The following is a 27,887-nucleotide window of genomic DNA, read 5'->3' as shown; positions in this document are numbered from 1 at the left end:
TCGCCCCCTCGGGACTGCGCGCCCCCGGAGACCCGAAGCCGGTGAGCTGGGCGAGCATGAGAGCACGGCGCTTGGAACTGGGAAGCTGACAGTTGTTTTTGAGATGGTGCTTCGGGACTCCAGATCCTTCCCTCTCGGTGAGGGCGTCTGCGAGCAACTTTTTGCAAAGGTGTAAATGACAATGTTCAGGTGTTTTTATTTGCCGGGTTTTCCGAGAGTGAGTCCGGTGACCTGGATACGTCTCGTCTCTTCCTTTGCTAAATCCACTAAAACAGAAATAAATCCTTGGTTCATTTCAACTAGCCTTCTTGCGGGCAGTTAAGAACTTGACCTCCCGTGGCTGCAGGATCTGAAACCACTTACTGACGCAAGGCCCGGCAGTTGTCCAAACCCTCCTGGCCAAGGTTGGTTCTAGCTCTTCTTCGTGATAGGATTCTTTTCATCTACAATCGCGAGTCTCTGTCATCACACAGGCCTGCCCAGCACTTAAACTAGATCAGCCCCTCTCCCTGTCCTTCAAATTAAAGGCCAGTCTCAGAAGCATCTTAAGTCCAATTATTCAGGATTCTTCCTTGAAGTTTGAAACCTTTTAATTTGAAAATTAAAAATGTAAGTGTTTGCAAAATGTGCTAGTAACCCCCCCCTCTCCCAACTCCATCTGTTTTTCAAACACTCTGCTGATAAAATTTATAAAGTGAAAAAACTCAACCAGGTAATTTGCCCAGATAATGAAGGGTCGTATTGAGCACTTTAAAATGGCAATAATGTATATGCAGGTAGATAAGTTATGTATATTTTTCTTTTGCTCCCACAATATAGAAAGAGGAAGTTTGGGGATCATTAATAGGAAATGAATTAAAACCCACTGTAATTTAGAGTTTTTCGACTGAATTAAATCTGTTACTTCAAAGATTATAGATTATCAGACAAAAATTAGGCTTTAACATCCTAATTCTTTGTATTTTATATAGAGAGAAACTGATTTTGAGGAATTAAGTTATTTGAAGGGGCTTCATTTCTAATCTTTTTCTTTTTTTCTTCCTTCCTTCTTTCCCTCCTCCCTCCCTTTCTTCCCTTTTCTTCCTGACAGCCATAGTATCCGTCCTAACTCACTAGTCCCTTCCTAGCATTAAAGCTCAGAATGGGAAGTTACCGAATGATGCTGCAAAGGGAATTGACATTATTAGGGAATATGAACACATCTAGTGATAGGCTTATAGCCAAGTCTCGGAGCATCTCATTAATCTCTCCTATCATAAGCTTTAAGCTATTAGGGTCTTTATACTTACACAGTATTATTTAAAATGCTATAGCACGAATTAAAAATACATATTGAAAACATTCTGAACCCAGGGCAATGCTTAGCATAAAATGCTCCAGAAATATTTGTTTAATGAATAATTGAGTGAACTTCATAGGAGAGTTTACATTTTTTCCTTTTCCATGTGATTAAAAAATTATATCCAAGCATTTATGTTAGGTAGTTGAGACACAATGAAATGTGAGACATTTCAGGCAATTTTACAAAACTTTGTTACCAGTCAGCTGACTGGACCCCTGCACTGTACTCCAATAGGAATTGTGGGTGAGCAAGGAGAAGCTCTTCAAGATCTGTTCCTTGGCAGTTTGTGTATGTCTAGGTATTTGACAGGACGGTGGCTGCTACTGCTGCTGCCAAGTCCACCTGTTGCAGGCCTGTGGCTCCGCCTCTTTTGTAACTGTCAATGCAGTTGGTCCCTTGGCTGCTTTTGCAGCTCAGCCCTCCGGCCTCTCAGTCCTGCTGGTTCTCCCACTATTGCCTCCCCTCGTGTTATTCTGCTGTTGTCATTCCGTTCTCCCTGGTGCTTTCTTCACGTTTCCAGCCCCAACTACCCTACTCCAAATAGGCAGATGTGTTCATTAGTGTTATTTATTATTTAATTTATTTATTTTCTTGTTAACTTGTTACAGCCTAGAGTCATCTGGGAAGAGGGAACCTTAATTAAGAAAATGCTTCTGCCTGATTGCCTGGGGTGTTTTCTTTATTAATGACTGATGTGGGCAGTACCATCCCTGGGCAGGTGGTCCTGAGTTATGTAAAAGAAAAGGCTGAGTGAGCTATGAGGAGCAAGTCAGCAAGTCCTCCATGGTCTCTACTTCAAGTTCCTGCCTCCAGGTTCCTATACTGAGTTCCTGCCCTGACTTGCCTTCCATGGTGGACTGTAAGATAAATTAACCCTTTCTTTCCCAGATTGCTTTTGGGGCATGGTGTTTTCACAGCAATAGGAAGCAAATTAGGACGGCAGGTAAAGACCTCTTTAAATAGGAAGCAAATTAGGACGGCAGGTAAAGACCTCTTTAGAGAAGCCAGAGGAGGTAGCACAGGGCACTGTCTCCTAGACAGCTTACAAAATGAACCAGAAAACCTGCTTAAATAGCCAAAGAAGAGGTGTTTGTAACAAACACAGAAAATCACTCATGCTAAAGGAGGTTTGTGGTTGCACCAACTACACGGTAGTCCTTTTGGTATTAGCAACAACCACCCTACCACTAGGCTGCCAGGAAAAAAAATGCTCTCTGGGTGGAAATAGTTGCAGGATAACTAGAGTTCATCAAAGACTATATAGCAAAAAGTACAGGGCAACCTGTTTGAAGTCCTTTTCCTCAGGGCATCCATGGAGTGTTCTAAATGGCTGGTGCAGGTAGACTGGCCAACTGCTTAACTGGCAGTCCTTTTGCTCCAGACTGACAGGGCAACATGGGAGAGTCAACACCTGCCAAGTGGTCTAATTAACCCATCCTCAACATCTTTGTTAGAAGAAAATGGGTACTGGAAAGAGAGCCCACAATAAGAAATGAGCACTAACAGGGTTTTTAGTGTGTTTGAACAGTACTTTAACACTATATAACACCCGCCCATTATCTCATGGAAAGGTAGGGTCCCCTCATCTGTCTCTCATGAGCAACTGTCTATACAAATGTAACCTGGGGAAGGTTATGTGAGTCTTTTAACTTTGTTGTGAGTCCTTGTGACTATCTTTTGAGTTCAGCCTATTTCCTTCCAAGGAAATACCTTCTAAAGGAAATACCGGTATAACATTTGAGGTTGGTTTTATGATTGTTTCTGATAATGTCTGTCACCATAGCTGATAAAACACTTCAGTTGAGTCTGTCTATTGCCTATTCACTCCAAACAATCTAAAAACCACACATTTCCACTTCTCATAACTGTTCTTCTCTGTCTCTGTCATAGCACAGTAGATTGTATATTTTGTCTACTCTTAAAGCTCAAGTGTCTGGATTCTAACCCCAATTTAACTGCATTAGCCAATGTGAGCATTTAATCACAATAGGCTATTAACCACTAAGCTTCAGTTTCATTATCTGAGTTTTAATATTTCATTATATATTTCATATGTTACTCACTGTAGAGAATATATATCTCATTATACTTCTGTTTCATTGCAGTACTTCTTGAGATTTTTTTGAGGACCAGGGTACTTAACATTTGGGTCCTTAAACACTCAGAATGGAATGTGGATCTGTAATCAAGAGTAGATGCAAGGTTTTACCCTGTCACATTTAAATATGAACTTTTTTGAAGACAGATGAAAATTGCTAACTCATAAATACTTCTTCTAAAGAACAAGCAAAAGGGCCTTGTAAAGGAGTCCTTTGATAGAAAAATATCTACTTATATTTTCCCATTTTGAAAATGATATGTTCATGTGGCTCAAAACTTTTACCATATGAAATGTGTACATTGAAAAGTGCCCTTCTGCCACTGCTCCCCAACTGCTCACTGATCCTCACCCTCATTCCTAGTGGGTTTTTTTGAGGGGGGGTTCTCTGTGGCTTTGGAGGCTGTCCTGGAACTAGCTCTTGTAGATCAGGCTGGTCTTGAACTCACAGAGATCCACCTGCCTCTGCCTTCCAAGTGCTGGGATTGAAGGTGTTTTTAGCCAGGTTAAATAACGTCCAACTGTAAAAGATGAGAAAAATAAGCATATTTAAACCTCACCTCTTTTTTGCCATTTCTTCCAGTTCTGTGAAAAGCATGGGTCTGACCTCAAATACATACACTAGAGCTGAAAACCTGAACCTCACTGTAGGCCATGCTGTGTATTGAATGTTTGTCTCTCTCCAAATTGATAGTTTCCCATATTTTAGGAGGTCATGACAGTGGAACCCTAGTGGATAGGACTGATAGCTTTGTTGGAAAAGATGAGGGTGATGGTGTCTCATCCATGTAAAATGCAACAAGGTTGCAAACCCAGGAAAGGACCCTCAACAAACATGGAGTCTGATGGCACCCTTATTGTGTCTTCCAGCCTCCAAAACTATGGGAAATAAATTATTTAAGCTACCAAAGACTATGGCATTTGTTTTTGCAAATACTCACGTAGCAGAGTAGCTGAGCCGTAAGGTGATGTCATGGGTCATTGTGAAGACTGCAGTCACAACCCACAAAAGACCATTCTGAGCTTGCTGTAGCCTGACTCAACCTCATTGACCGTTTGCTTTAAAAACAAAAAGTTGGGGGCCTATGAGCTGGCTTGGCAGCTAAACCACTTGCTGCTTTCTCAGAGAACCCAAGTCTGTTTCCCAACACCCACATCAGATGGCTTAAAATTGACCGAATCTGAAGTTGGGGGCGACGGGGGAGGGATCCAGCATCCTCTGACCTCCAAGGGCACCTGCACATATACTTTCAGTTAAATAAGTAATAAAATCTCCAAACAATAAGTCAGTATTCCTTCCACCAATGAAATATAGAAAATTAGCACCGAGAATTAAGGCTGTTGCTATGTAAACTTGACCATGTAGCTCTTAGGCATTTGGAGCAGGTGTGTGGGAGGAGTGAGAGAGTTTGGAGGTGTGAGCTAGAGAAGCCCTACCATGCTGCAAGCAATGCTTAATGGTCCTTCTGGTGGGAATTGGGAAGAAGGCCAGTAGATGGGGACAGTGGAGGCCCAGCTCACAGGGCTTCAGAGGTCAGCAAGGACTCCTCTATCAAGAACCAGCTCACAGGGCTTCAGAGGTCAGCAAGGACTCTATCGAGAACCAGCTCACAGGGCTTCAGAGGTCAGCAAGGACTCTATCGAGAACCAGGATAGATAGCATCGCTGTTGTACTCTGGCAGAGTGTCCTGAGAACTTGAGTGTGGCTGAAGTCAAAAGCAGTGAACTAATTTGTTTGGCAGAGTGCATTTCAAGACAGGATTGCATTCAGGCTATGCTATGGTTACTGTTAATTGCTCTTATCTAGGCCTACAGTAAAAGAAAGTAACAAGTAGAGCAAAAAGATATGAAAACTGCTGTTTGGCAGGGAAAGGAGTCTGGCAGGAAAGTTTCAAGTCACACCTGGGTGATGGGAAAGCGACTGTGATTGTTAAAGGGGTTAGTCCCATTACAGAGATACCTAACACAAGGAAAGGCCCCTGGGAGGAAGACGAATTTGTGAGAACTCAAATTCATTTTTAAGGAAGGAGCTTAGGTTGAAAATGTCACTGAAGAGACTCCTTGTTCAAAAACAATCACCTAGAAAAATGTTTCACCAAGTTCCATGCACAGAGGCAAACAAACTGTGGCTCGAGGGAGCCAGGCTGTATCTAGAGCTGACAACAGAGCGTGGCAGCATTGACCAGTTGATACAGTTTTTCAGGTGTGAAACATGCAAAAGTGAAATCGTCACAAAGGCTTATGCTGTGATTCCAGAAAGTTTCTAAAGCCCTGCAATGTATGGCAAGGTCAGATGCCAAGCAAGAAGTCCCCAAGAGGACACTGTGTGACACTGCAAAGGTAAAGACTGACTGTTAAGGGAGACTCTGTTAAGAAGGTGCAGGTGTCTACCAAGCAAAGTTCCAATCATGGGAGTGAAGATAGCCCCCAAGACAGGACATTACAGTATAAGTGGCGAAGCTGGAAAGTCAGGGCAGCCCACAACTACTAGAGCCAAATGATTCCATCAAGAGCCCTAGATACAGAACGTTTACATTTTCATAGGAAAACACTACCAACAGGCAACTCTGAGATGAGCATGTTGTAGCACAGCTAAAGAAATCCCTTGTCACAGGCTGAACAGGTGTGGCCACCTGACCTTAAGTTTTTAGCTCTATTGCTGTTAAGAGATGCAAAGGCCATGACAACTCTTATAAAGGAAAGCATTTAATTGGGGCTTCTTAGAGTTTCAGAGGTTAGTTCATTATCATCATGGTGGGAAGCACCATGGCATGCAGTACCTGAGAACTATATCCTGATCCACAGGTAGAGAAGCAGAGAGGGAGAGACACAGAAGGAAACTGGGTCTGGCATGAGTTTTTGTAACCTCGAAACCCACCCCTAGTGACACACTTCCTCCAAAAATTTCCACACATGCTCCAATAAAACCACACCTCCTAAATCTTCTAATCCTTTCAAACCAGCCACTCCCTAACATATAAGCCTAGGGGGGCCATTCTAATCCTTTCAGACCAATCACTCCCAAATATGTAACCCTGTGGGGGCCATTCTTATTCAAACTGCTACAAGATTTTACAAAGTGTGAGATAAATGAAAATATGCAAAATACCCATTTTCAGGAGTTAGTATGTATTTACATATGACATTTAAGTATTCAGTAAATGTATACTTACTAACATGTACATGTACATACCTATTTTCATAAATGCTGAAAGTATTATGTATAAAGCAGAAAAAGATGAACATCTGGCCTTTGTCTTTGGAAAGTAAAATATCAAAGCCTACCTTGTGACCAAAGCCTTGCAACCTGATCACAAGTTTGAGCTCCATAATCCACTTCCTAAGTATCTCTGTCTTTCCTAATTATGAAATGCATGGAAGGAAATGTTTTAAAACCCCATTAGCCAATATATATTGAGAAATTCACTGAGCTAGGCAGTGGTTGACTGTCATGTCTCAGTCAGCCAAAGGCTCTACGACCAACAACTTGCACAAGAATATGTAACTTCCTCCTCGAAACCAGAGAACATTTCAAATACTCAGAGTCTGATTTGCCAAGGGAACTTGGATTTCATGTTCAGCCTCCTTATATCTGTCCTGGATTTCCAAGTACAAATGAAGTACAATGTAATATTTCACTGTCAACTATGGTACTCAAAGTACAGTAGAAGGGTAATTAAGGACTCTAATTTACTCCAGGGTGAAGATAAAGCATGACCAGATTCTTGGGCTGCATTAGTCTTGTTGCTTACAGGACAGATTTCATGTTAAATGTTCTTTAGAAATTAAAAAATAATGAATGATTTCAATGTGGCTTAAAATGGTGGGAGTATTCTAAACAGACAATCTACTACTGAGCTACACTCTCCCATAGTTATTTATGTATTTATTTTTGGTTTTACGAGACAGGGTTTCTCTTGTATTGTTTTGGAGGCTGTTGGTCCAGCCTGGCCTCTAACTCACAGAGATCCGCCTGCCTCTGCCTCCCGTGTGCTGGGATTAAAGGCGTGCACCACCACCGCCCAGCCCATAGTTATTTTTTTAATGGTCCTCTTCTTGATTCCGGGAGCTGCTGTGACTGTTACTTTAAGGGAGAATGATTTTCAAAGTCTCTTTGTTCTTTTCTCATCTTTCTTCCTTTTTGGGCATGTGAACATGATATGAGCAGTTTGCTAAGCATTTTCAAATTGTTTTTTGTTCCTTTCTATTCTTAGCAAAACCTTGCAATGCTTTTGTACCGATGTCTAAAGTATGAGGAGAAAGTAGAGCCATGAGATTAGATGAGTCATTTGTTTCGAACTTGCTGAGTAGAACTCAATTAAAAATTCACCCCTGGACTTCTCCTCAGGGCTTCAGACAGGGTAGATAGAGCTGTTTACATGTCTGAGAGAGAATCATGAATAGTGTACTGTTTTGAAAAGGTATGTTGAAAGACAATCTTGTCTGTATCTAAGTCATTGAGAATTTAAGGCACAAAAGTTGATTTTTCACTTAAAATAAGATTCTCTTCTTTCCTGTGTGCATACCTATAATTGTCTTTGATAAAATTGCCATTTCCTGTAACAGTTATATTCAATGGTGCTAATATCTGTAATTTGAGGGTGAGTCTAGGGTTCTGAAATTCTGAAGTGTGGCATCACACCAATTAGGTGACCAACCTAGAAAATACTTCTTTTGATCTAAACTGACTCATGTCTTCATAGGTGAGGCATTTGTCCTCTCGATTTAAATATGCACTGATTATTTCACAAGTAAAACATTGTGACTTTTTATTTTTTGGTTTTTCGAGACAGGGTTTCTCTGTGGCTTTGGAGACTGTCCTGGAACTAGCTCTTGTAGGCCAGGCTGGTCTTGAACTCACAAAGATTCACCTGCCTCTGCCTCCCGAGTGCTGGGATTAAAGATGCGCGTCACCAACACCAGGCAATACTGTGACTTTATTGTCTCCATGGCAGACTTGGATCATTTTTTCCCTCTGTCCACAACCAGATCCATAAAGAATAACAACACACTGTCAACCCTTGCCTGAGCTCTAGTTCCAGAGCAGACACTGTCCTAAGCATTTCTCACCGTGATACTTCCCACTCTGAAGATAGTATCATCTTTATCTAAGAATGAGGTGACTGAATGCATTAGGGTCTGGGGACTGCCACCACAAAACGCCAGGAACTGGGGGCTCAAAAGAACAAAATTTCTTTTCTTGCAGTCCTAGATGTGCTGTTCCTTCTACAACGCTGGGTCAGGATCTGATCCATGCTTCCCCTTTGTTTCTGCTGTTTCCAGCAGCCCTAGGTGCTTCTTGTTTGGCAGCTATGTAACTCCCTCCTCTACTCCTGTCATTATAGGCACAGGTATCTTCCTTATGTGTCTCTTCACTTCTCACAAGGACACCAGTCACACTGCCCTACAGACCTACCTTTCTCTAGTATGAATTAATATTGACTCATTAGATCTGCAATACCCCCATTGCTAAATAAGATCACATGCTGAACTGATGGGAAAGATATGAATTAGGGGGATGGCAGATGGTCAACCTAGTAGATTATAATGGGTAAACCTCTGCAAATTAAGTTGACCTGTTTTAGTGGAACCAAGGTCCAGAGAGAGCGACTGTCAGAGCCCATACTCATAACAGCTTCATTACTCCACCCACATTTGCAAGTCCATCACCTCCTGTTCTTCCTCTCTTTGATTTCTAACCCAGGTCTTTAAATAAACTCTCCTAAACGTGATCATCATCCTCCACGTTGAGCTTCTATGGCTCCCCATCTACTAAGTTCTCTTAATTCTCTGACAACCCTTGAGTCTCATCTCCCAGGCTGCATGTTTCCCCCAACCCTGACTCAAGTTACCTGTCCAAGGCCTTCTCTTCACATTCCCTCTCCAAAGATCTTCCTTTCCTTGAATTCAGTGGAACCTTCTGTGCCGTTGGCTATTCATTCTGTATCAACGTGCATTTCCACCCTGTACTCTCCCCTAAGCCCCAATCCCACACATGCGGACTCCTTTTAGACAAGAAGTTCCATCATCTTCTCTAGATATCCATCCTTGGAAACCAGATGTATTCATCTCTTGAATGATCTCCCCTCTCACATCTGCACCATGTTGGTAAGGTCTTCACTGTGTGACAGATTGATCACTGTAGGAGGCCCCTGTTAGCTTACCTGGCTTCAGCCTCCTCCCATCCAGTGCATCTTGCATGACCTTGCCCCAGTTTCTACCCTGATGCTCCATGGTTCAGCAGTCCCTTCTGTATTTCCATCCACAGTCAAGTGCTTGCAATGTATCTTTGTCCATCATACTCACCTGCGCAGTTTCCCACAGTTTCTGGCACACACTAGAGTCTAGAAAGGTGGATCACTCCTCTGCAAAACAGATCATGTTCTCATCTCTATGCTTTGGCTCAGGTTTCGCGTTCAATGCTTTATTCTCTCAAATTTCCACCTTCAAGACCCACATCTAGAAATTTCTCTCCAACCATTTCAGCGTTCACTTACTTCAGAAGAGCCTAAAGAGTGATAGACGAGTTATCAGAAACACAGGGTGGTCCCTCTGTCTTAGTGTCCCTGTCATCATTGTCTCTGCTTATGTTTTTCTCCACCTCTCTATTCTCTGTCTCAGAACTTCTAAGTTCAACATTTACACCACTCTGAGCAGCCTTATTTTATATATTGCTTCTTCACACTTCCACATCTCATCTCTTTTTTCTATGCAATGCCGTAGCACTGACAACTAATGTTGTGTATTTATTAAGTCACTTTCGTTTAGTTTAATTAATAAAGATCCCCAACAGTTTGAGAATGAGATTTTGTATAGAATATATAGAAAACAAGTTTCTGACAACTAGATGTGTGCTAGCCCAAAGACATGGAGCTAAAAGGATCACGGACTGAAACCAACAAATCCGTAAAACAAATTTTTCTCTGTAATTTTTTATTACAGGGTAAAAAGTGTCAGTGAAAGAAAACCCTGGCCCTGAGACCAGAGCCATAGAAACATACCCTGCCCCAACCAGGAATTGAAATCAAACCAATCCCTGAGCACAAAACCCAGCTGATCACTGAGCATGAAAACCAACCAATCCCTAAGCACAAAATCCAACCAATCTCTGAGCTTGTCTTAAGCTCAAGAATTGAAATCCTATGATTCCCCACCCTGAAATTCTCCATCTTGGAAAGCTCTGCCCCTAAGAAACCCTATATAAGCCCTGTAGCTGTTCAGTTTGGGGTTGCCCTTTGTCCACCCACATAGAGGCAGCCCCTCTCCTGGATTCCTCCCTCCTATGAAGTCTCTCGAGTGAGGTTTGTGGTAGTGAATGTCTTACCATAGTGGAGGAGAGTAGAACAGAACTGCTACATTTCTGCTGGGAAGCTCCCTAAGCAGAGCAGAGCTGTAACATTCCTCTGGAGCAGAGTTGCTGCACTTGCATTAGGAAAACCTTTCCAAGGACTGTAACACTTTGTTGGGGAAACTGTCCCCCACAGGAACAGAGATGTAATTCTTCTGTTGGGATACCTTTCCCTACAGGACTGTAGGTAATCTTTGGCTTCAGACTGTGGGTATTACTGAAAATAAATGTTAGCACTGTGAGTGAATATTATCTCTTTGCCTCAATCACTAAAGTCATGTCACAGAACTGTCTGCTGAATTCAAGCCAAATGTTTGAAAACAGAATTCATTGACATTCAAGAGTGAAATTTTTAAGTACTTCATTTTTACAGTGTTAAATTTATTGACATTTGAAATAATAGTATGACCAACTAAACTCGATTTCCCTTTGTTTCAGTATAGATTGTTCCTTTAGACATAACATGATCATCCCATAGTCATCTCAGAGAAGAGATGACTTTGGCCCAGTTGCCATGGCAACCAAATAAACAGAACACTACAATGTCAGATAGTATATCAGTAATAGATATAATAGATCATTCTAGTAGGCTGAAGGGGTAGGGGAATAGTTCTCTTACCTGAGAGTCCAGTTTTGATGTCTTCTTTCCCCCTCAAACTCCTAGATGTAAATGACCTAGGGAGATGCCAGAGTAAATAGAAAGTGTCAGGTTAATTGAAAGTGGGATTCTATGATATAGCTTCCATTATATCATCATCCATGAAGAGGCAGAACTCTGTTTATGCAACTGTTTGGAGGAGTTACCAGTTACTGGAAGTAACCCTTTGCCCAAGTTCCTGTAAGTAAGCCAAATAAACTCTTTGGTTCACATATTGGACTGAATAAAATCTATTCCTTGGTCTATTGCTGGTGCTCTGTTTTGTATTAAAAGATGTTAATGCATGTCTCCTTAGGGAAAATTAGTGCAATACCTTTCTAGGAACAACATGATGGGATTAGAATTTTAAGAAAATAACAACCTGAAGGAATCATTAGATGTCAAATTCTAATCACTGTCTAACAACACACACTCTCTGGTCAGGAAGATACACATAAAGGTTTCACACTAAAGCAGCATTAGACCTGGGGTGATCTCTATATACAATCATTTGGTGAATGAGACAGTATCACTATAGATTTGTAGCCAAAATTGAACTTATATTGAGGGACTAGATAGGTGATGCTTTCCATATGTAAAGTCAAGGGTGTATAGAACATGAATGGGGTTGGTTGATTATTTATAGGAGAAATCATCTCATGAATTACTTTATTTTTGTATTATTTGGGTTTATTTGATAGCAAGTCAACTTTACAAAAGGGAAAAGAAGAGAAGCAGGAGGAGGGGAGAGAGAGGCAAGAAGGGAGGGAGGGAAAGAAATTAGAAATTGTTGTGAACGAGGATCTTCTCAGAACCCAAAAGCAGAAAGCCAGGGAAGTTCTAGAAGGAATTGAAACCAGGAGCCCATAGCTCACGGTCTTGAGGAAGTGACTCTGGTCTATCCTTGGTCTCCATTTTGCTTTCCTCCTGTTTTCTTTCTGAGGATATCTTTTCTCTGTTCTTCAGCCCACAGTATTGGGGTATAGTCTCAGACCACATGAAGAACAAACATCCCTGGTTGAGAGGAAAACCAACAAATTTAAGTCAGATCACGAGCACTTGAACAATCCTGTGGTCATGCAATGCTATATGTGCTCTAAGTATGGTCTGATCACTGTTTCTGTGCTGACTCCTGTAACAGGAAATTTAGATGCAATGTTGAAATGTTTGGCTTATGACCTTCCTTAAATTTCACTGTGGGTAAGGAAGTACTGAGCAGATAAGACAAACTCAAAGTCAACACAGACAACAAAAATATAACTGTTTCAAAATTACTTCCTTCAGGCATGATTGCTCAATAGATAAAGCATATTCTGAATGGGGAATTTCAATGGAGAAAGAGCTTATAAGCTTGACAGGTATCCTAGGAGCAGATATCTAATGAAGTGTGACTTGAACATAGCTTACAATGAAACTTTATGCCATTGAAAATGCAATAACAAAAATCAAGAAATATGTTGAAATGAAAGATAATACGCGAACAAAATAATTAAAACCTAATAATTCACAAAGAAAAAGATTATAAGTAACATGGTACTATGCTAAGAAATTCACAAATTTTATGGCATTGTACAGAAAGGTTTGGAAAACTACAAATGTCATTTTCAGGTAATTTCTAGGTTGTGTGGTGCTAAATAATTTTTATCTACTTCATGTGCTACCTTTAGAGTTATTAGTGAAAAACTTTTCTTTTATAATTTAAAACAATTGCTTTTGTTGAAAATAAATATCCCAACAACAAGAATATCACCATATTTTTAGAAACAATACTTTGATTAACTAATAATACACTACTAGTGTGTGAATAGAAAGCAATAGTGCATGGATTATCATATTAGATAAAAGTAGTATTGACAAACATTCAGATTCATTTTGTATAAACTTTTTCTACTTAAATATCAATAGTTTCAACACCTTTTGTTGGGAAGCTTTTCCTCTGCCTCTGTTGAAAAGCAATGAACTCTATATCTAGGCTATGATAACAATTGGTCCTTATGATGGTATAGCAATTTCATACTGAATATAACTTTAGTAAATGTTGCATTCAGTTAGTATAAACCCTCAGCTTTATTGTTTCTCAAATATGTGTGAATCCTTTTTATCCAGAAATTAGTATATATCTCAGGCTGTCTAGGGTTACCCAATTTCTCTCAGCAATTTTATAATTTCTAATGTCAAATCTTGTATGTGACTTTATTAATTAATTTACTAGTATTTGTTGCCTCCAAGTTGCCACTGTAAATGAAACATTTGTTTTTCCAATTGTCTTATGTTAGTGCATAAAATTATTAATTTTAGAATATTGTTAAGGCAGCTTATAGTTACATTTGATTAATTTCTCTTGTGCAGCAGTTTCTTTCCAAGACTGAAACATTCCATCCTATGGGGTAAGTTTTTAGAAAGATGGTTCTTAACTCAAAATTGCTTTAGGAAGTACCTGAAACTGACTTTATTCCCCAGACCCCTCCCTCTCAGAGTAAGCAGTACAGCCTGATGAGTTATTTGAAAATAATCCAGCCTGCAGTCCCTGAGACCAGACCAGTTCCTGGAGGAAGCAGAAACCAGCAGAGCTGTCCCAGAAGAGGTTTAGATCGATTGAATTACTGGGAAAGGTCATTCTCCATTCTGCTGAGCTGCTTGTAGGCTGTGCAGTGGGCTCCAGGGTTCCAGTTTTCTGTGTTGTCACCCATGCTAGGGTGGGCTTTGGCGACAAAGTTTGTCTTTGAGTTATTTCTGCTCCTGTAAGTAACTCCTTACCCATATTTATGTAAGTAACCCCAATAAAACTCATTGGTTCACCAAAGTGCATTTGGGTGGTATCCATACTTTGGTCATGTGTTACAGCTCTGAGGGGAAAAGGTTTCTCCAGTATATGTGCTTCAGCTCTGAAGGGAAAGGTATCCTGACAGATGAGGCCCAAAGAATCCACAAAGTCACACTGAACAATGAACTTCACACAAGAGATTTATTGGGAAAGAGACAAAAGGGTAGCCGCCTCTGCTTGGGCAAGAAACAGCCGAAAACTAACTGGAAGGCAGGCTTATAGGGTTTATTAGGGTTAAAGTTTTCCAGGGTGAGTATTTCCAGTGTGGGGATTGGTGGAATTTCAACTCCTGAGCTTTGAATGAGCCCAGGGATTAGTGTGTTTTCAAAATTCAGAAGTAAGCTTAGACTTTTTACCCTACAAGTTAGTCCTGGGATCCCTATCTGGAATAAGTAGGGGTGTGTGCTTGTGTGTGTGTGTGTGTATGTGTTGTGTCTCCCCAGAGAAATCTTGTCACCCAACAGTTTCACTAGTTGCTTAGTAGGTGCCTTACAGCTTTCATCATCAGCAAACATTGTGGTACTTGTTTCACATTGCCACTGTACTTGGCCATCTAGGGTTTCAATACACATCAAAAGAGGACGCCTTCCCCTCGGTCTACCTGAGAAGGCAACACAGCGATTTTTCAACACTACATATTATATTAACTGAAAGATGTGTGCAGATCTCCATTATCAGGTCAAGAATGTTCCATTAAATTTCTAGTTTAGTTAAATATGTTTTGTATATTTTTAGATTAAAAGTTTGTCTGTTTCCAAGTGTTTTTATATATCTATTGAGAATACCCTATAGTTTTGACTCTTTCTTTTGTCACTATAACAATTTACATTTATTGATTTCTGATTTTGAAGCCAGCTCTGCATTCTTGAGATAAACTCCACATTGCCGTGGTTTATCATTATTTTACTATATCTGTACACTTATATTTCCAGTATTTTGCATGTATGTTTATGAAAAGACTACAATGTAGCAATTTTTCTCTTTAAAAAAATCAATGGAAACATTTTGTTCAAAGTTGATTGTACAAAATCTCCTTTCTCATCCAAAATGGCAGCAGTAATTTCTATATTAGTCTCACAAAAGCATCAAAATTCCATTTTTTCTCCCAGAAAATTCTTAGAAATTCAGACAAGACAATAAATATGGTCATGAAACAAATATTCAAATCTGTAGTCAGGAGCCTTGGATTCTGATTCTGTTTTGCCTGTGAAGTATTAAGTGTTCAATTCACATCTTCTAGAAGCTTATGATAGTATATAGTGAACCTGATACCTGATACGGTGTAAACTGAACAAATGTAAAAGGTCTAGAAAGGTCAATTTTGGATCGCCTCCTATTCCCACTTTAATTTTTTCTTGTTGGTTGCTAATGAGATCTGTGTTCAAGTCAATTTTTGCTGTATGTTGGTAATTTTCTAATGTACCTATTACAGAATTTTCAGAGTATACTAAATATTTACTAATTGATGCTTAAACTTTGCTCTATAGAAATACTTTTAAATGTTTTATTCATGTGTGTACCTGTGTGTACCTGTGTGTGTGTGTGTGTGTGTGTGTGTGTGTGTGTGCGCACGCGCACGCGCAGGTGCCCAAAAAGGCTAGAAGAGGGCATTGGAAACTCTGGAGCTAGTGACAGGCATTTTGAGTTATCTAACATGGGTTCTGGAAACTAACCCAGGACCTCTGCTTACATCATCTGGAAGAACAAGTATTCTTAACCACTGGGTTATCTCTCCAACCCTATAGTAATACTTTATAAGATAGATTCCTCAAAGAACAGGTGATTTAATAATTACATGCATGGTATTATGTTTAAAATGAGTTGTTTGGTGGCACAGACCTGTAATCTCAATACCTGGGAGGCTGAGACAGAAAGAGCCTGAGTAAAAGGCTTGCTTGGGCTACAGAGTGAGTCTAAGGTCAGCCTGGACAACTAGGACAGACCCCATCTCAAAATGAGAAATAAAAAAAGGGTTGGTGACATTGATCAGTGGTCCAGTGCTTGCTTACTTCACTCGTGTAAGAACCAGGATTTAATTCACACACACACACCCAGAGAAAGAAAGAGTCTCACACACACAGAGAGAGAGAGAGAGAGAGAGAGAGAGAGTTAAAATATCCCCAAAGTGCTACCAATAGAAATTACACAGAAGCACAATATTGTCTTAATGGAGTCTTCTGAAAAGAGATGTCTTTAAAGAGTGAACATTCAAATACCAGAGATTTGTAATGACTCAGTGGAAGGTCCAAATATGCAATGACTAAGTGACCTACATGCATCTCACAGCTTTCCCTGAGAATATAGAACATTAGAAGAAATCTATTTCTAACCACTGCCTTAGATATATTCAGTGTTTCTGATGTGCTTTTCCTTATTGCGTATACGTCACTGAAAGCCCTGAATGCCATTTCTGAGATTTGAAAAGGAAAGCTGTGAGACTGGATGAAAGCATCTTAATATTAAGAGATACTGCAACAGAGGTCAACTCTGGTTAACATGGATTTTGGTATAAAGTATGAATATAAATTTAAAATGTGAGTGGATAGTTTTATATATGTGTGTACCATTAAATTAAAACCATATATATTTATTGTTGGTGTTTGGTTTTTGTTAGGATGGGGGCGTCTCACCACATAGCCCGGGCTTGCCTAGAATTTACTATGTAGCCCCGGCTATCCTCAAACTCTTGATTCTCCCCTTTCTGCCTCTCAAAGGCTAAATTTGCAATTGTGTACACCACCATGCCTAGAAAACATTTTACATTAAAATCTTTTATAAGCCAAGTTTAATATCATGATGTTAAGTTTTTCTCAATCATATTTTCAGGTGCTCTTATAATTCCATTGCTTGCTTTCTCAAACTTATCAGGACAGAATACACAGGATCTTCAGTAATGCACAGACCAAAAAACAAAACAAAAAGAAAACAAAAACAGAAACCATAAAACAAATACCAAAAACCCTTGAAACTAATGGGACTTGAGATGAAGAAGATGGAGGCTCTCTCTCTGTTTTTCTCTCTGAATTTCGACTTGATGCTCCCAGATGTCAGGATTAGATAATCTCTTCAGTGCTGTCACCATGGAGCCCATTGTCACGATGTTGTATGAACTGTCTTACAAGTGAAACCACAAAGATAAGAATGTAAGGTGAAGGGATGTTCTAAGAAAATGACCTGGGGTTCCTCAACCACAGGATTCAATAACAGGACAGATTCTGAATGTCCTTGCTGACACCCAAGGAAATCCCCAGACAGTTGCATTTCAGTGTAAAGCTTGGTTACTAACTCTGCGTCTTCCTCATACCAGTGTCTATAATACATATTTCTACCCCTTCATAGAATGCAATTCTGCAATCAAGCTGATGGCCACAGTAAAGACATAGGTCATGTGGAGATAGTTTTCCCCAAAGGCTCTGTTTAATATTTGGTTTATAATACTTAAATAAAATAATTTAATGCTCTGAAGATAATATAAGCATAACCAACCAAAATATTCATCTAGCATTAATGTCATCGCTTATATTATCTATGCAGGTACTTTTGTGTAAATATAGTAAAATAACTAACTAGGTACTTATAGAGAAAGGAATTTCACATCCCATAGTTCTGAAGGTTCAAAGACATGATGATGGCATCTATGCAGCTCTGGTGGCGGCCTGATGACACATGGTATCACAATGGTAGGAACGCATGTGGAAGAGAATGAAGGGGTGTTCTCAAGCCCTCTTAAAAACCCACTCTAAAAAGAAGTGAACCAGTCTCTCAAGGCCTGCCTTAATTAATGTGGAGGGTTATGTACTGTGATCTAAACCCCACTCCCCCAACAGCCCCACAGCAACCACACTGGGAACAACATTTACCTGAAGGATTGGGGTAAATCACATACAAACCAAAGCACTATCTATACACAAAGCCAGAGTTTGAGGGGCTCTGGCAAAATCACAAAACCACCCCACTTCCCTTCAATCCACGTGCCATTTTCTTATTTGCTCTAAAAGAAGACAAAATTATATTGTGGAGTTTGGAAATAATCATGGTTGCCAAAAAAGAGCAAACATCTTTAATTGCTCCAAAAGTAACAAATATTCCTGCAAAAGTCAACTAATTTCGACAGATAGAAATTTGTGGGGGAGGAAGAGCAGAGAGTGAGCTAATCTTGCACTCACGTCTCTCAAGGTCTTCTTGACCCTGACTTTCACTCTGGAAGCAAATCCAGTAAATGTCATCCAAGGCAACACATGGCAGCACTCTGTTTTTCAATCCTCTATTTTGACAGTGTGAAATTTCAGAATTCAATTGTCCACATCCCCTGGAGAAGGGAAAAAGCAGCGTCCCTTTCTCTGGTGTTGAGGTCCGTTGAAGAGCCTTCCAGCCCTGGGGACCACTCTCCTTGAACTGTGTTCACCCTATTCACCCTATCAGCAGCATAGGGGGAAAGCTGGGTCGGAACACAAACTGCTGTCAAGTCGTGGCCCTTAACCTTGTGGTATTGGGTCTAGTAGGTGTGGCTTGGGTCACGGGGTGCAGCCCTAGCAAATGAATTATTGTCTTTCTCACTATCGAGACACCACAAGATTGCAGACAGGAAGTGGAGCAGGCTAGAAACCTCAGAGCCCCTCCCAGTGCCTGACTTTTCTCTTGGTAGCATGTTACACACAGTGTTTCATATTGTCTTTGGATAGCACGGTAGTGAGATAGCCACCCCACCCGCACCTATAGCGTTGACCATGCCAGTTTGGGCGTGGTCACAGGTGCAGACGTGACAGGGAGTGAGTTTTAGGTCTGGGGCTCTCTCTTTCGTCTGGTTGGGTCACAGGGAGCACCCTGTGCTGATTCTTAGAGCGGGAACCTGCGTCGGTCATCTGCTTGTGTGTGTAACTTCTCCCCGAAATAAATTATATTTAACCTATATTTGAGCCTAGTCCTGTGACTCCAGGCCTCCGCATAGCACTGTTCCATCAATCCCTGAATACTTTATTTTCTTCTCACTTTTTTTCTTCAGTGTTTCATATTGTCTTTGGATAGCTTCAAGCTAACTCTTTTCCCATCTAAATATATGGCTAAAGTCATCATGTGATTTTCTTTTTTTTATTTAAATTAGAAACATGCATGCTTCAAATGTCAATCCCAGCTCCCTCCCTTCTCCCTCCCAGCCCCCCAGCCCCCCACCCCCAGACCAACATCTTGTGATTTTCTAATTTCAAATTCTCCTCACCTTTATATTCATTTGCCTTCATCGTCATCTTCTCCTCCTCCTCCTCCTTTCTTCTTCCTTTTCTTTTTAATTCTTTGCTGGTATTTAGTGCTGTGAAGAGACACCGTGACGTGACAACTTTTATAAAAAGAAATAATTTCATTGGACTTGCTTACAGGTTAGACCATTATCATCTCTGCAAGGAGCATGGCAGCATATAGGCAGACATCGTGCTAGAGAGGTAGCTGAGAATTCTACATCCAGATCCGCAGACAGGCAGTAGTAGTAAAAGAGTGACATTGGGGCTGGCCTTTGAAACACCAAAGCCCACCCCCAGTGACACTTTTTCTAACAAGGCCACACCTCCTAACTCTTAAGTAATGCTACTCCCTGATGACTATGTTATCAGATATGTAAGCCCATGTGGGCCATTCTTATTCAAACTATATTGACTATCCAGGGCCTTGTGCATGCTCAGTATGTATTCTGCCAGTGAGCTATATACCAAAGCCCTGCTTTTCCTTTCATAAATTTTCACTTGATTAAGGCAGGATAGAAAGACGAGAAAAATCATGGGGACCTGAGAAGGGAAAGGGGCCCCTTACCAATTCTTTTGCTATAAAGGCTGCCAGCTTGGAGGCAATGTTCCTTTCACACACACATACTTTGTTTTGAAGTAACAATGGCCCAGGTTTAGGGTCTGAATGTATATACCTTGTATAAGGCCTTTCCTTTCCTCAGACATTGCCTGAGAATCTCAAGCAAAACTCCTAACTTTGTTCACAGCAAAGGTCTCCCTGCATGCCTGTGAGCAAGCTTTTACCTCTTCAGTTCCAGCCTGCCTGTGCCCATTCAGGCTTCTTAGCAACTGTTTGAAGGCAGTAGATTCATATCCCACCCAAACTATTATAAAGCAAAATCAATAAGCACCAACACTCCCTCAGAGAAGCACATGTCCATGCTCTCGGGGTGTCTTGTCTTCCCTTCTGGGTGCCTCTCTTTTTCTTTTTCTTTCATTTTTATCTGTACAGGGTTGGATTTTGAAACAGGGTCTCATTATGTAGCTTTTGGCAGACCAAGCTGCCTCTGTAGACCAGGCTGGTCTCGAACTCATAGAGATCTATCTGCGTCTTTCTCCCAAGTGTTGGGATTAAAGGCATGTGCTACCACTGCCTGACGGCCTATCTTTTTCTTAATAATTGTGTTTAAACCTCTATTAAGATACCTTTATTAAGCTCTAACTCTGCATCGTAAGCTGGTTTGTCCTCTGAAATTCTTTTCTTCATTTAAAGGCATAAATCCTGGTTTGGCTCAAGCTGAGGTCCCAAAACACCCAAGCTAACTCTTAGATCTGCTGAAGGTGGTGAGGAACTAAGCCTCCTGCCTGCATCCACACAAATGTTGACAGATCTCTTTCATGATTTTGATTCCACTATATTTTTCTGTTTGTTCACCTATTGTAAGTTTTCCTGTGAATCCTCAAATTGGTTATAATAACACTTTATATCATTATATGCTAATGGGTGTGTCTTAATTAGGGTTTCTGTTGCCTTGAAGAGACACCATGACCACAACAACCCTTATAAAGGAAAATATTTAATTGGGTGGCATGCAGTTCAGAGGTTTAGTTCATTATCATCTTGGCTGGACATGGTGGCATTGAGGCAGACATGGTGCTGGAGAAGGAGCTGAGAGTGCTACATCTTGATCCACAGGCAACAGGAAGTGAACTGTGTCACTGGGTGTAGCTTGAGCATAGGAAACCTCAAAGCATGCCCCCACAGTGATACTCTTCTTCCAACAAGGCCACCTACTTCAGTGAGGTCACATTTCCTAATAGTTCCATTCCCTATGAGTTTATAGGAACCAATTACATCAAACTACCACATTCCAGTCTATAGCCCCCATATGCTTGTAACCATATTATAATGCAAAATGCATTTAGTCCAACTTCAAAGTCCCCATAGTCTATCACAGTCTCAACAGTGTTTTAAAGTCAAAGTCTCTCCTGAGGTTCATGCAGTCTCTTAACTGTAGTCTCCTATAAAATCAAAATCAAAAAACAAATCATAGTCTTCCATCACATAATGGATATATGCTACTATTCAAAAATTTAGGGAGGGGAGCATGATGAAAAATACTGGACCAAAGCAAGACTGACAACCATCTGGGCAAACTCCAACCTCTGCATCTCCATATCTGATGTCAAAACTCTCTTCAGATCTCCAATTCCCTTTGGCTTTCTTGACTGCAACATACTCGTTTCTCTCAGGCTGGTTCCATTGCCTGTTAGCAGTTTTCCCAGGCAGATATCTCATAGTTCTGGCATCTCTAACATCTTGGGTCTCCAAGGCAACCCAGGCTTCAACTTCACAGCTTCACACAATGGCGTCTCCAGCCTCCATTCAGGGACACCCTTGACATATCCCTGGCCTCGGCAACTTTACTTAGTTGTGGAGGAATATTTGATAGTTGTGGATAATATTTGTCCTTTGCTCGAACCATGTGGCTGAACCCGCTTGCTGAGGCTGGAACATGGCCCCCTCTTTTAATTACAACTTCACCAGCTTTCTGTTTTCAATGGTTTCCTTCTCTGCCTAAGATGGGCTGTCTTGAACCTGGATCCGTTGACCAGGCTGGCCTTGAACTCAAAGATCTTTCAATTACATCTTCACCAGCTTTCTGTTTTCAATGGTTTCCTTCTTTGCCTAAGCTTGGCTGTTCTGCAATTTGCTCTGTAAATTAGACTGGTCTCAAAGGCAGAGATCCATTAGCCTCTGCCTTCCAAGTGCTGGGATTAAAGGCATTTACCACCAGACCCAGCAGTTCTAAGCTGTTCTTTAGTTCCTTTTCACAAGTTAGAAAATAAGCTGGGTGGGATCTTATCCTGAGGTCACCACTCCCTTTAGTCTATTGTTTTATTTTTTAAGATTTATTTATTTATTATGTAGATTGTGTTCTGTCTGCATGTATGCCTGAAGGTCAGAAGAGGGTACCAGATCTTATCACAGATGGTTGTGAACCACCATGTGGTTGCTGGGAATTGAACTCAGGACCCCTGAAGAGCAGCCAATGCTGTTAACTGCTGAGCCATTTCTCCAGCTCCTTATTCCATTTCATAATCTGTTTAACCCCTTTCTCACAGGATTTAGCTCCCTTCCACTTCCTTCTCAAGTTGTACATTTTGTAATTTACCCTGCTCAGCTTGCTCCTTTTTACTATAAATCTTTATAAGTATAAATACTAGTAACCACATGACAGAGTCTATCCTAGTCTGTTTTGAAATTTCCTTTGCCAATGGCATTAGTTCAAAACTCTTCACTTTAACCTCAGACAGACTTCAGACAAGGGCAAGAAGCAGTCACATTATTTTACCAAAATATCACAAGAATGATCTCTAGGCTGTATATTACTATTCTTCCCTTCTGAAGTATCTTGAGCCAGGCCCCAGGTATTCATCAAATCATACTCAACACCACTGTCTTCTATGTCCCAACTAGTATGACCCATTAAGCAGCACTTAAAGCATTCAACTACTTTTCTACTCTATCCTCCCAAGGTTCATATTCCTTCAAGCAAAAGTATGGCCAGGCCTGTCATAGCAATAACCCAGTCTCTGAGGCCAACATCTGTCTCCTAATAGTGTCATTCCCTATGAGCTTTTGGGGGCCAATTATATTCAAACTACCACAGTGAACTTTTACATTTACCTTTTAAAATAAATTATGCTTAGTGACATCTTCCTGTTTCTCAGTAAGTCTAGAAATGTTGGATCATTTATATCATAGTGGGAATCCCCATTATTTTAAGGATTGGATTCTCTGCAGTCCCTCTGTTGGTTGTTTGTTGCTTTTACTTTTGTAGCAGTCTTGTGTATCACAGGTTGAGCTCAAGCTCAATATGCAGCAGAGGAGAATCCTGAACTTGCAGTCTTTCTGCCTCTACCTCCAAAGTTTTGGAACTGTGCCCTCTTACACAGTGCTGGGTGTCAACCTAGGGCTTCATGCATGTAGACCATCACGCAATGAACTGAGCTACATCCCTAGCCCTGTTTTTTGATTTCAAGCAAGCAATTAATTTGACTTCAGTTGGATCACCAGCTTTGTTTTTCCTGTAACGGAGCAGCTGAAAGCTCTGTTTAGTTCCTTTCGGCTTAGCTGGCCTGTCTGGTGTCTTCTCTGTGCACAGATAGTGATAGAATGAACCCAGTTTGGGCCAAGTTTATCTACAGAATACCTTGCCCATGTCATGGTCATGGCTTCTTTCTGTCCAATGTTGCTTTTTTTTCCCTTCTCCAGTTACCATGGTCTCCCAAATTCTGTTCCATAGCTGAGCCAGTAAGCTGGATTTCTTTTAGAATCTTACCCACTGTGACTAAGGCCCACCCGCAGACAAATATTTGTGTCTAACAGGAATTGCATTGCACCATTTCCTTCTTTCAAGTGTAAATGCATTTCCAGCTCCTTTCAAACCTCTCAGGGCCTTCAGATTCTTGCATTTTATATCTTGTGTTGAATTTTTTGTTGTCATCTGGCAGCAGGTTGACCTGCTGGAAGCTACTTCTCAATTACTGGGAGCTTATTTACAATAACATTTTATTTATCAAGAAGTTAGTATTTTATTAATTTTCCCACTAATTGGATGCAGTAGTTGCCTGGTATTTGTATTAAATGAAAAATCTGGCTCTACCTTACCTTTGTAATGTTAATTAATTAATTAATTATCTATTTTCCACTTGCTTCTGAACATATTCCCATATCATAAGCAATGGTTACACAAAAGTGGGTAAACCCTCTTTGACTTAGAGTTTAGCGATGTACTGTACAGTATAGCAATTGCCAGCATACACTGAGTGAATTATAGTTACAAGAATATACGTGTCCCATGTCATTATTGTTGTTACTTAAAGGCAAGTCAAACAGCTCTAGACATGACTTCAAAGCCACTGCAAAGTCAAATGTCAGTACATGAGGCCCCTCCCTCTTCCACTCCAAGGGAGCCAGTGGTTTCAAAGTAATATGTCTGTCAACAGACTTGATTACCTGCTACACTTAGACATCTGAAAATAATAAATCTCAGCTGTCAGAATATCAACCATGAACTTTAGAAACATTTTTCCCTAATAACTTTGGACAGGCAACCTGTATTTGCTTTTAAATAGCTTGTTAAAACTGAAGGTCTTAATATACAGTGGAAATGACTTAGTAACTCAGACTGTCCTCCACCCACCTATTCCAAAGACTAGTTGATCGGTGATAAAAAGAAACCCATGTCTCTGAAAACAGTCAAAGAACATAATGATTTATTAGCATTCCAATTTCAGTCTTCTGTTTCCTTTCATGTCTTGACAATTCATGTCATAACTCCCTTAGCTGGCAGATGTAATGAGCAGATCTTGAAAACTGACACACTCCCTTATTTAAAGCTATGAGCTATGTGTTCTGATGGAATTTTAATGACCACACATACATTTACTGATAAAACCTGGTTACATTCTAGATCAGGGGTGCTCAACAGATATATATTCTGTATATCAGATTTACATTACATAATTTGCATTATTATTCTTAACAGTAGAAGTAACAACGAAATAATTTTATGGTTGGGGTCACTACAATATGACCCGTATTAAAGCAGCATTAGGAAGGTTGATAACCACTATTTTAAATATTGCTTAACTCAGTCCCTTTCGCTAATGAATCAGATTTTAGTAAACATACTCTACAGAGAAATGATTGTAATCATTGTCTAATAACTGGATGTCAAAGGCGCAAGTGAAGATTAGCCTAGGCTGTCTTCAGAGGAGAGGTTAAATTTAGTGTGATATTAAAAGCAGACACAAATTTAAAGATCATTAGATTGAACACTTATGATTCAGGCAACTGAAGGCGTGTAATTTTTGCCTTAGAAGGTATCAAGAAAAATTGAGCTAGAACCAGTGATTTTGTTTTCCCAACCATGTAGTCCCGAAACTCAAAACTTCTTTTTATGAATCCTTGATATGTATGTTAACACATACACACACACACACACACACACACATACACACGATGATGAGAAAAAGTGAGGTTTCTCCCTGTTGAGAAAGAGATGCATATAGAAATGTGTGAAGTGACAATATACCTTGCAGTATTTGATTATAACATTTAAAATATTATTGTAAACTCCTGTTTTTGACAGTGGAGCATACTCTAATTTTTAAAATTCTCTAGACAACCAAAACTGTAGTTTCCAAGGTATAGCAAAAGTCCAGGTAACACTTTAACCCCTTCGAGAAGTAAGGTTTCAGCATATTCAAGAAGCCTGGGATTTCAAGAAAATTGGTCCCTTATAAGAATACCAGTGCTAGCATATTTGAGTTACAGCATGAGAATATGAAAAGCTGGATGCCATACAACCAGAACAGGAAGACATGTTATTCAAAGAGATAACAAAAATAATGAAAGACTATATTCAAGAAATATTGGAGTTTGGCTCAGTGATTGTCTGTGAATTTCTGCTTCTGCTTCCATCAGCTACTGGGTGAAGGCTCTAGGATGGCACTTAAGGTAGTCATTAATCTCATTCTAGGGGAAGGGCATTTAAGGTAACCTCTCCGCTATTGCTTAGATTCCTAGTTGGGGTCATCCTCGTGGATCCCAGGACATTTCCCTAGTGCCAGATTTCTCTTTAAATCTGCAATGGTTCCCTCTATTAAGGCATCTGTTTTTTTGTTCTCCTCTACTCTTCCCTCAACTCAATCTTCCTGATCCCTCATGTAGAGTGATGTACAAGCATGAGGAGCTCAGTTCAGAACTGAACATCCACCTACAAGCTATAAGACACACACACACACACACACACACACACACACACACACACCTGGAACTCAGCACTGAGTACAGACACAAGTGGATTCCAGGGGGCTTGCTGATCAGTCATTATAGACAAGGTAGCAAACTATGGGCTCAGTGAAAACAAAACTGCCTTAATAAATAAGGTAGATAATAACATAGGAAGATTCTAGAAATTAACCTCCGGCTTCCACACATTTATGCACATCTGAGTGAATTTGCATAAACATTTACACATGCATGAGTGTCTGAGACAGTACTCTCTCTCTTTTTCTCTCTGTCTCTCTCTGTGTCTCTGTCTATCTCTCTGTCTGTCTGTCTGTCTCTCTCTCTCTCTCTCACACACACACACACACATGTACATGCACAATACTCAAAGAAAGAACTCTCCATCAATAATTCTGAATCTTGTAAAAATGAAGCCAAAGAACTGTGAACAAAAGAAAATGGAAGAGTTAATAAATGGACCTTCACTGAAACAAAAGTTGAATAAGCACTTGAACAAAAGAATTATACCACCAGGAGCTTAGTAGTACATAAAGAAATGAAAATTTCAAATTGTAAAAAAAAATAAAGTAGATAAACTGGAAAAGAAACTTACATTTCTAGATGTTCAAAAAGGTCATCATATGATCAAAATTGATGTATGTTGTAGAATATTACTATTAGAATTATGAAATGGTAGTATAAAGAATGGGAAGTTGATTTGGGAGTATGTAGCAAGTTGTGAGATTCTATAAACACATATGAAGTAGTTTGAAGGCAAATTGTGAATAATTATATATGAATAAACTAGGGTACGCAATAAAAATTTAAAGTAGAGATACAAGAAATGAACACCGTTAGAGAGAAAATGGGATCATAAAGACTGAACAAATAACTCAAGAACCCATTAGCAGTCACACCAATAATTACATTAAATTACCACATTAAGGTGAAGAGACCATCAGATTTAGTTTACCAATACATCCATAAAATGTAAATGCAGCCATACCAATAATTATAATAACACACTGCATTCAATTTCAAGTATTGTCAGATTTATCTTCAAAATCCAGATATAAAATTTAAATCCAGCCATATCAATACTTATATTAACTTGCTGCATCAAAACAAAGAGATGATCAAATTGACATCTTGGGAGGAAAAACCAAAAAGTACTGGGTTGGGTAGACAGCATGAGCATGGTGGTTTTTCCAAAGCAAGTTTTGCGTGTTTTATTTCAAATGTAATAACCTCTACAGGAAATTTCCTTATATGTAGAAACATGACTATAGAATCTGTGCTGGTTGGAGATTGTGTGTTCCTGAAATAAAATAATAATAATAAGGTCTGACTACATACTATCTGTGTAAACAAAAGTAAATCTTCCATAAGAATAAAGGCAAAATGACAAAAGGGATAGAGGAGGACAATATGTAATGATAAAGGAGTAAATTAAAAAGCCATGTGTACGGAACAGAGATTCAACGTGCATGAAACAAAAACTATTAGAATTGAAAAAAGAAAAAAAGTAGCAATTATAGTTGGACTTGAACATTTCTATTCTAGTTTGGTGTCTGTTGTTGTGAGAAGTACCATGACCAAAAACAACTAGAGGAGGGAAGAGTG

The 27,887-nt window shown here is 40.0% G+C and overlaps 1 long non-coding RNA gene across 1 annotated transcript; it reads right to left on the bottom strand.

Annotated features, from left to right (window-relative positions):
* Positions 1-397: 397 nt before the first annotated feature.
* On the bottom strand, positions 398-19,556 carry LOC110340226. Its single transcript, XR_002382008.2, has 8 exons — positions 19,465-19,556; positions 12,301-12,439; positions 11,408-11,463; positions 10,765-11,005; positions 9,747-9,948; positions 4,382-4,499; positions 3,793-3,961; positions 398-586 (listed from the first exon to the last, which is right to left on the bottom strand). It is a non-coding gene; the product is annotated as an uncharacterized LOC110340226 (long non-coding RNA).
* Between the last annotated feature and the right edge of the window lie 8,331 nt (positions 19,557-27,887).

The sequence above is a fragment of the Mesocricetus auratus genome, unplaced genomic scaffold (assembly GCF_017639785.1).
Source record: "Mesocricetus auratus isolate SY011 unplaced genomic scaffold, BCM_Maur_2.0 Super-Scaffold_100013, whole genome shotgun sequence".
NCBI lineage: Eukaryota > Metazoa > Chordata > Mammalia > Rodentia > Cricetidae > Mesocricetus > Mesocricetus auratus.
Note: the sequence above shows the minus strand (reverse complement) of the source record. Positions and strands in the feature narration are given on the sequence as shown.